Source organism: Glycine max, chromosome 5, assembly GCF_000004515.6.
Source record: "Glycine max cultivar Williams 82 chromosome 5, Glycine_max_v4.0, whole genome shotgun sequence".
NCBI lineage: Eukaryota > Viridiplantae > Streptophyta > Magnoliopsida > Fabales > Fabaceae > Glycine > Glycine max.
In genome coordinates, this window is record NC_038241.2 from 5,794,594 (window position 1) to 5,804,636 (window position 10,043).

Genomic DNA, 10,043 nt, shown 5'->3' on the forward strand with positions numbered 1-10,043 from the left:
AAATGTTCATACGAAAGAACTTCTTCCGCATGAGTCTTACGAAAGAACTTCTTCCGTATTCACGTTAAACACTTAGTAACACATACGAAAGAAGTTCCTTCATATGTGTTAAGGCTTTTCATATTCAACAGAACCTCAAAAATGTCGTCTACCCTACAGCCAAGGAAATGGCGGAAGAAGGAGCTAACCTCGAAGGGAACTAACCTCAAAGGAAATGGCGGAAGAAGGAGCTGCGAGAGGAGGCGGAAGAAGGAGCTGCGCGAGGAAGAAGGAGCTTGAGGGAGGCACCAACGGAAGAAGGCGAAACAAGAAGAAGAGGAAATGGAAGAAGTGGGTGCTGGTGCGCCTTTTTTTTTTACTTAAAATAAAGCCAAGGATAATTTTGTCAATTCACCCTAATTGTTGGGTGCACCAGCAATGTTTCAGGGTGCACCTAGCAACACCCTTTACTGGATCTGTTATCCATTGGGCTGCATTCGGCCTTGCTCATGTCATTGATAATTACATGACATCTTTATTTCTCACAATTCAAAAACACCAATGCCTTCAAAATTGCTCCCATTACTTTGCAGGCTCCGTAGTGTTTAACTAAATCTCTTATGTGCAATTATTTCTAAAAAAATTCTTCCTTCATTTCTTTTGCTTACTTCTATTATTTTGATCTTCAATAACTACGTGGTACAGTGTAGATTTATTCAGACGAAGATTACCAAAAAGTAATGCAAAAGATGTTGAGAATGAGAAGCCTATCCAGTTATCCGTCCAAGATAGAAGCTCAAGATGCAACTTTTCTTTCTTAAAACCTTTTGTCCTATTGATGACCATTTGCGGCACTCATGTAACACTCCTGTATTCTCCAAAGGTTTACAACAATAACCATATTTATCAAGCTCTAGCTCCAGGTAAGCATATGCTACATTTAATCATGTTCAGCTGTTCAAAAAATAAAAAATTATGTTCATACTACCAACCATATCTTTTTTTTTTCTTCCCAAATTCGCAATCCACGAATGTAACCTTGTTATAGTTAACTTTATTTTAGGAATTAAGGAACTTGTAAAGTATTGGATTTTTGTGAAATAACAACAAAATGATTCACACTAATGGATTGGACACAGATGACAGAGAGTGATTATTTTGCATTCTTCATCCATAAATTTTGGAAGACAAAGTAAATTTCTCATTATAGTGTGGAATTTGTGTCAAATTACTAGTCTATATCAGTAATTTTCCCATTTCTTTACTGGAATGATCATGCTCGCCTAGTAAATTTGATTTCCAAAGGTGAAACCAAAATGTTCAGTAAGTATATAGTAAAAATGGAGTTAAGAATAGAATCAACTCATCGTGTCAAATTTATATCATGCAGGCAAAATTTTGTGAACAGGTGGGTATGGGGTGGTTTAGATCGTGGTTATATATCGAATGTAGATATTAACTGGGGTGATATATTGCAAATTACTGCGAAACTGACAGGGAAAAAAGAGTTTCAAGGGGTTGGCCTTCTAAACTTCAACAATACTGAACTAGACCATTGGGAACAGCTTATTCCTAATGTCACACATGTTGTTCTGGAGCTGGAGTATGCTGCAAAAAATATGACATGGGAATCCCAATACCCGGAATGGATTGATGAGGAAGAGGAAACCGAAGTCCCCGTTTGTCCTTCTCTTCCAAGTCTTAGATCTACTGGAATAAGGCTCAATCTCATAGCTGTGAAGCTTCCTCATGCAAATGGGGGGAATTGGTCTAGAGATGTTGCTAGGTTGCACTTGCAGCTAGCAGTAGCTAGGCTTACAACTTCTTTCAAAGGAAATTATCCCTTGTATGTGCTTTTTGTTACCAACTTCTTTCCAATACCTAATTTGTTTACCTGCAAAGAACTTGTGGGACATGTGAAGGGAATGTTTTTGGGAGAAAAACTCCACCTTCCACTAGGATCTTGTGAACTTGCATTTCCTTTGAGGGGCAAAGGTTAGTTCTACTTTATTTTTTTAAAACACACGAATAGACATAGCATGATATCATTACAGTACTTTCACAAGCAAATAATGTGGGAACATTACATAGACATAACATGACAACATCACAGTACTTTCAAGAGCATATAATGTGGGAACTTGTATAAAGTTAATGCTTTTACCAGCAATGGATGACTTGTTTTTAAGTAACACATACTTCTGGACCAATTTCCCATTGCACAATAATAATGATTTTTAACTTAATAATTGATCAAATCAAATCTACAAAATGATAATATTCTCTTTAGAAGCAAAGCTGTTAAAACTTGAAACTCAATATTTACACAACCAAGAAAAATTACTTTTTTCTACTTTATTTAACTTTTTATGTTCTCATCCATAAGTAGTAGAACATTATCATATTGTCCACACTTCATTATATTTGTTTTATCATATATATATATGACACGTGAAAGTTAAATTAACTGCAAGCAGAACTGAGTTACGTGGGAAATGTTCGTAGAGAAGCATATGCAACAATTCTCCATTCAGCTCACGTTTATGTTTGTGGAGCTATTGCTGCCGAACAAAGCATCCACATGTCTGGTTCAACTCGAGACCTAGTTATACTTGTTGATGAGACAATAAGTGAGTACCACAAAAGTGGTTTAGAAGCAGCATGGTGGATAATCAGGACAATTCAAAGGATCAGAAAAAGACGCTTACAATGAATGGAACTACAACAAGTTCCGTTTGTGGCAGCTTACAGATTATGACAAGATAATATTCATTGATGCAGATTTGCTCATCCTAAGAAATATAGATTTCCTATTTGGAATGCCAGAAATCACTGCAACTAGAAATAATGGCACTCTATTCAACTCAGGAGTCATGGTTGTTGAGCTATCAAATTGCACATTCAAGCTCCTAATGGATCATATTAATGAGTTTGAGTCCTACAATGGAGGGGACCAGGGATACTTAAATGAAATATTCACATGGTGGCATAGGATACCAAGACACATGAACTTTCTAAAGCATTTTTGGGTTGGTGATGAGGAAGAGAAGAAACAAATGAAGACTTTGTTATTTGGTGCTGACCCTCCAATTCTCTATGTGCTTCACTATCTTGGAATGAAGCCATGGCTGTGCTTCCGGGACTATGATTGTAACTGGAACTGTGATGTCTTTCACGAGTTTCCAAGTGATGTTGCTCATGAAAGGTGGTGGAAGGTGCATGATGTAATGCCTGAGCTTTTGCAACAGTTTTGCATGTTGAAGTCAAAGCAAAAGGCACAATTGGAATGGGATCGTAGGCAAGCTGAAGTTGCTAATTACACAAGTGGGCATTGGCAAATTAAAGTTAAAGATACGAGGTTGAAGAAATGCATAGACAATTTGTGCTCATGGGAAAACATGTTGAAGCATTGGGGAGAGACCAATTGGACTGATGATGAGTCTCACACTCCAACACCTCCTGCTATTGCCACATCATCTCTTTCTGATTTGCGACTTGTGAATTTAGCTTTCTATCATCCTTGCAAATGTTAATAAGTTTCTCGGTGTAGGAAACTGGCATAAAGGAAAAAAGTTATTCCTCTTCAGTTTCTGCATGAATATGCTCTCTATTCTACACTCTTATTTTGTGCTGAGTGTATTCTGCATTCTGATCATATATTATAACAAATCTCATCAATTCAATTTCAGAGCAATTTACCCGAACGAATCTGTAATTTATGGCCTTCCCAATTCTTCTTGGTCATCTTTTGTCCTAATTTTTTCTTCTATACACTGTGAAATTGAATTTTATATTAGTCGACATATTTTAAAAACTCAGCTTTGTTGGATTTATAGTTTCATCCCTACAAGAATTGTAGGAGTTTTGAAATAAATATATTATATGATTTTAGTTATAATAACACCATTATTATTGTGTGCTTTTGGTGTTTTTCAATTTTATTCATGTTTAATCCATATAATAATTGAATTAAATGTCAGAATAAATAATTAAAGGAAAATGCTGATATTGATCTTAATAGGATGTGCATTGGCACTCCACCAAAAATTTTGGACTAAAAATTCATTGGTTATTTTATCTCTCAAAATTTTATTTAAAGATGTTACTATACTTTATCATTTGAAATATTTAAAATTAAATTCAAATTAAACTATAATATAATAATCAAATCTCTAAAATATTAAGCAAATAAAAGTTAAATCTATAAAAAAATCTCAATAATCAATTCTAAAAATATCTCAATTAACCCATCTTCATCGTCACCAAAAATGCTCTACTATCGCTACAAGTATTATCATCATCATCATCATTATTGTCCGTGTCGCCACCACCACCACCACCATCACTGATGACGATGATGACACCAATGACAATCATAATGGAGGTGGTGAGTTAACAATAATTTCAAAGAAAAAAGAAGAGTGACGTGATATGAGAGAAGTTGTAATTGACATATAAGATAAAAGAGAGAAATGTGGAACAAACATAGTATAGAGAAAAAAAAATATTTTTTGAATCAAATGATAAAGTATGATAATATCCTTCAATCAAATTTTGAAAAACAAAACAACCAATGGATTTTTTGGCAAAACATTTTAGTGTTAATGATAAATTAGTTCTTAATCGTTGTAACTTAATGTCAAAATAGTTCTTGAAAAATATAACTTATTGTCAAATTAGTCTTTTAACATTAAAATTTAATGACAAAATAATTTTACAAGTTTAACGACAAAAGTAATTTGTTAAACGTTTTATACATTTAAAGACTAAATTTGTATTTTTTGTCTTTTATGAATCAATTTGTCGCCGTATCATATTTTTGGAATTGAATTCGGTTATTTATCCTTAAAACTTTATTTACAAAAGTTACATGTAAATTTTATGTTTTACTTTTCAAACAAAATTTATATTTAATTCTTTAAATATTTTCATGTATGTCAATACATATTGATTCAGTTAGTAAATATTTTATGATTTCAAGTTATCAATGTGAGTACTATGTTAATAAATAATATATAATATGTATCTTTGTAAGTAGTATTTAAACTTTTTCTCTTTGATCATCATTGTAATAAAGATCTAAATTAAAGGTCCATGTAGGTTATTTGCCTGGAAGCCAATTGTGATAATGGTCTAGCAAAAAAGAAAAGCACTTTTTTTAAGTAAGCAACAAAAACACCTTAAGAATTACATCTAACTTTTGTCTTTTTCCTTTTTATCCCTGCAAAATTTTAGTCCTTATAAAACATTTTTGTTTTATTTTTCGCCCTCAAAATGCTTTAAACAGTAAAAAAAACACTGAACAATGAACGAAATGCTTTAAGAATGGAAAATAAGACAAATACAGAAACTAAAAAGAAAAAAATAGAGGGACAAAAATTAAAAAAAAAACTGAATTATAAGAATAAAAAAAAGTATTTAAGCAAAAAAAAAAATTGACATTAAACTTCAATGACTAGAGTACAAAAGAAGTCTAGCGACAGAGAGAGGAATAGACACAAATCTCAAATTATTAAAAAAAATTAAAACACAATCCTCCTTTATGACTTTCTTTTCACCTCTCTTGTACTTCAAGTACCAAAAATATCTATCCTCCCAAAATGCTAATGATTTAAATATATTTTTTGTTTATATAATTTAGTGTTTTTTTTTCATTTTCATTTCTACAAACAAATCCTTTTAATCCTTGCACAATGTTATTATTTTATTTTTTATCTTTATATTTTAGATATAAAAAAAATTCACTGTTCAAAGTGCTATCCAAAACACTTTAAAAAAAACAAAAACATATTTTACAAGAACTAAAACGATTTTTTTTACAGGAAAAAAAGTGTTAAATTGAATTTTAGAAATCAAAGATATATTTAACCCAAAGGTACATGAAGTTTTGTCATTGTTGAGGCATATTTCCCCACTTTGAATTCTAATAAAATTCAATCCACAATAAAATAAGAAAACATTTATCTTCCAAAATAATTTTTCGAACACAAATATAACCGTGTGTGTGTTTGTGAATGTAACTACGTCACAGGGTTGATAACACAATATAGCATCATCACCCAATAACTGGAGCTTTTGCTTAGCAAATAGGAATAAAATAAATAAATAATTACGTTAAATAAGGGCAATAAAATTAGCATTATAATTTCTTGGTTTAAAAATAACAAATAATTTCTCTTATTTAAAGATTTTCATTCTATATTACAGATAAATATCCAAGTACATCTCAATAAGGTAGCAAATTGTTTTAAATTTTCATTCTAGATGAGCAATAAAAGAATACAGGTACAAAAATTGCCCATCAGAAGCTTGTATTGTAGATAACAAGACATCTATCTAAAGCTGCCATTACCGGAGGACACATGAATAAAACTGCAGAATTGAAGACTTAGGGAACATACCTAACCACACTCTACACACAGTAACTGGAAGGAGCTAATTTATTAATAGGAATGGGATACATTAGCAACTAAATGACCCTTTTGGCAAAGCTCAAAGTAGAGGCGAGCGCGTGCCATATGTACTAGGCATTAGCATTAGCTTCTTTGAATAAAGGTGACCATTTCCAACTTCCTTGTGACCGCAATATATAGATAGATGAAAACGTGCCAACTCATTGTGCCATTTGTATAATGGAAAAAAGGATTAGATTTAGGTTGTATGAGAAAATTAACTAACTTTTTTGAAAGTTAAAAAGCTAGTTCGTAATTAAAAATTAAAAATTAAATTAAGAGTGTTTCATAAAATTAATTATTAAAATAATAAGAAGTATAAAATGATAAAAAATAATAAAATTATGATTTTTTTTAAAATAACAAGAAAAATAAATAAATATATCATGCATAAAAATAAGAAAATATAAAAAATAAAAAATAAAAAATAATGTTTAAAAAAATATTAATTTAACTAATATTTCAAAAAATTATTAAAAAACTTACTTATCCAACAATCAAATTATTATTACCGACAGTGGCAGAGTTGTAAGTTGTCATCCCTTGTTGCCCCACGTTGGCGTTACCGGTGATGACGATCTTGTCGACTATGAAGCACGAACACCAACACGGACACTGGACATGACACGGAAACGGACATGTGAACACCTGTAGTGTCCAAAATATAAAATGTAGTATGGGTGTTTTGTCGATGTCGGACACTGACACGGACGCGTGTCGGACACCGGACATGGCAAGGGGCTGGGGTGTCCATGCTTCATAGCTTGCTGATGTCGTCGCCCAAGAACACCACATTCCTCTTTTCTAACGGAACCCTAACGGTCTCCTCGTAAACCTCTTCTTTTATGTATATCGCAAACCTCTTTGTTCCGTTCGCTAGCGCGGCGTTTACGGCCTCCTGCACCGTCTTATAACACCTGTCTCCTCCATTGTTGCACACCATAATGTCGGGCGTCAAGTTCGACGGTACCCCTCCCGTACACGCGAGGCCACCCGAGCCCACAGCCTCCCAGAACCCTTCGCGCTTCGTTATTGGGGGCTTCCACGAAGCCGTGTCATTTCCGAAGGCGTCAAAGGAAAACGCTATGCTGAGTGTGTTGCTGGATTGTCGGCGAGGTGGCGGTGGTCATGGCGGGCTTGGCTGGTGGCTTGGCCGGTGAGGGGTGGGGTTTGTGGCGCGCGACGAAGGTGAGGATTAGGATGAGGGAGAAAGAAAGGTAGAAGAAAGAGGAAGACACCATGGAATGTTGTGAGAATGTGTTTAGTGAGAATGGTGAAATTTATTTATAAGTGTTTTTAGGTGATCTATAATTATAATCGATAAAAATCAGGTTAATAATTATTTTTATTGCTGAATGAGTTGTATATTCATAAATTTGTATCTGAAAATTTAAATTTTAATCTTGGAAAAATATGTTTAGTGAGAATGATGAAATTTATTTATAAGTGTTTTTAGATAATCTATAATGATAATTGATAAAAATCAGGTTAATAATTATTTTTATTGCTGAATGAGTAGTATATTCATAAATTTGTATCTGAAAATTTAAATTTTAATCTTGGAAAGTAAAAAAGAATACTCTATTTGTTAATTTTTTCTTTTATTATTCTTAATCAAAAAGTTTAGCCAATACCATTTGAGGATAATTAAATTTATATAGTCATCAAGTTAATTCTTAAAAAAATAGATTTAACTTGATTTGGATAATTAAATTTATATAGTCATCAAGTTAATTCTTAAAAAAAATAGATTTAACTTGATTTTGTGATGGATTAATTATGTTTATTAATTAATATTATATTTGTTTTTTTAATAGAATGTTATATTTATAATTATTAAAAAAAATAAAAATAAAAATAAAATTATATTTTAAATAAATAATTATTTTGATTCCTTAGAATATGATAAATTTGTTTCTGAATATATAAATGAAATTATAGCATTTTAAAATTTTGGTGTTGTTACGTGGAGTATCTGGTCATTATAGTGGCTGTGATTTTGGTCTGGTGGCCGTCAACTGAGAAATGGTGTCAAGGAATGGGTCTGTTTTCTTTGTTTGGGTTGGGAAGGAGTGGCCACTATTGTATTGTTATTATTACTCCTGTCAATTATCAATTGTTATGTGTTTGTTTGGTGTTATTGTTAATAATGAAGAGTGGATAATATTACAGCAACGTTATTATTAATAGTAAATTATGGTAAATAGTCACTGCAGATTGGTTCAGGGAGACATGAGGAGATGGTGGTTTTAGATTATTGGATAGAAATTTGGACTGTTGGAAAGGAAAGAGTGAATGCGACATGGATTATAAAGAGGTGGAAGACTCAAGTCAATAAAGGTTCAGTGCGTCATGGACGTGGCTTGTGAGGTGCAGGGACACTATTTTTCCTTGCTATTACCACTAGTTGCTTGCATTTTTTTTTTTTTCAAGAGATTTTGTTTTTACTTTATTTCAAATGAATAAGAAAAATAATATATTAATGAAAATTCGAACCTTGAAAGCCTAGTCTCTTCTAATCAACAATAAAAATTAATATTCAATGTTATATATTTATATAGATTAAATTACTTATGTGATCCCATGATTCTTATCTTTTTAGTTCTGGTGATTTTCTTAATTTTTATAGTTTATATTTTAATTTTATTTTAGTCCCTATAGTTTAAAAGTGTTATTTTTAATCTTTATAGTTTGTATTTTAATTTTCTTTTAATCCTTATAATTTAAAAATTATAAGGATTAAAACAATAAGAATCATGAAAATATTGAGACTAAACAGATCATTTTCAAAATTATAGAAACTAAAAGAGAATTAAAATATAAACTATATGGACTAAAAAGACTATTTTAATTTTCTTTTAGTCCCTATAATTTGAAAACTATAAGGACTAAAACAATAAGAATCATGAAAATATAGAGACTAAAAAGATCATTTTTAAAACTATAGGGATTAAAAGAGAATTAAAACTAGAGTTTTGTTCGTGCGGACGCCCGGACTGATACTCCTATTTGAATATGACCAACATATGTTCATTATGAGATTTGAGGTTTCTTAATTGTTAAATATTAATAATTTTTAAAAAAATCTATAAAAAAATAATTTAAATATTCAAACAAATAATACAGGCTGAAAAGGCTGCTAATTTAAAAAGATGTAAAATTGTCTGAAAAGATTGCTAATGTAATTACAATTCAAAGTACAATGTCAAACACACAAAACACATGAGGTTCCATCTTCAATTAGCATCTCTGATCCCAAATAATAAGTCTCGACAACTTTAATCAGTAGAGAGGAAAACACTATGAAGTGTTAGTGTTGGATCAATGGTCTGCAGCAGTAAATGTATACAATAAGTAAATAAAAATCAATAACAAAGTAGACAAAGAAAGATAACTTACATGTACTTCAAGCATATGAATCTCTACATTTCATTGTCCCTTGGTTCTGCAAAGGTGAACAACCACTTTCACTAAAGTGCAGGTTTTTTTTGAAAGCCCAAGTGATATTATTTGGAAACAACCAACATTGAATATAACTAAATAATAAATATAGTATAGAAAAATCAAACCGACAAACATAGAATATAACAAAATAATATTTGTAGTGTTGCT

At 31.5% G+C, this 10,043-nt stretch overlaps 1 pseudogene; it reads left to right on the forward strand.

The window, feature by feature from the left end:
• The first annotated feature begins 214 nt into the window (after positions 1 to 214).
• Positions 215 to 3,512, forward strand: LOC100819687 (UDP-glucuronate:xylan alpha-glucuronosyltransferase 1-like; annotated as a pseudogene).
• Positions 3,513 to 10,043: the final 6,531 nt, after the last annotated feature.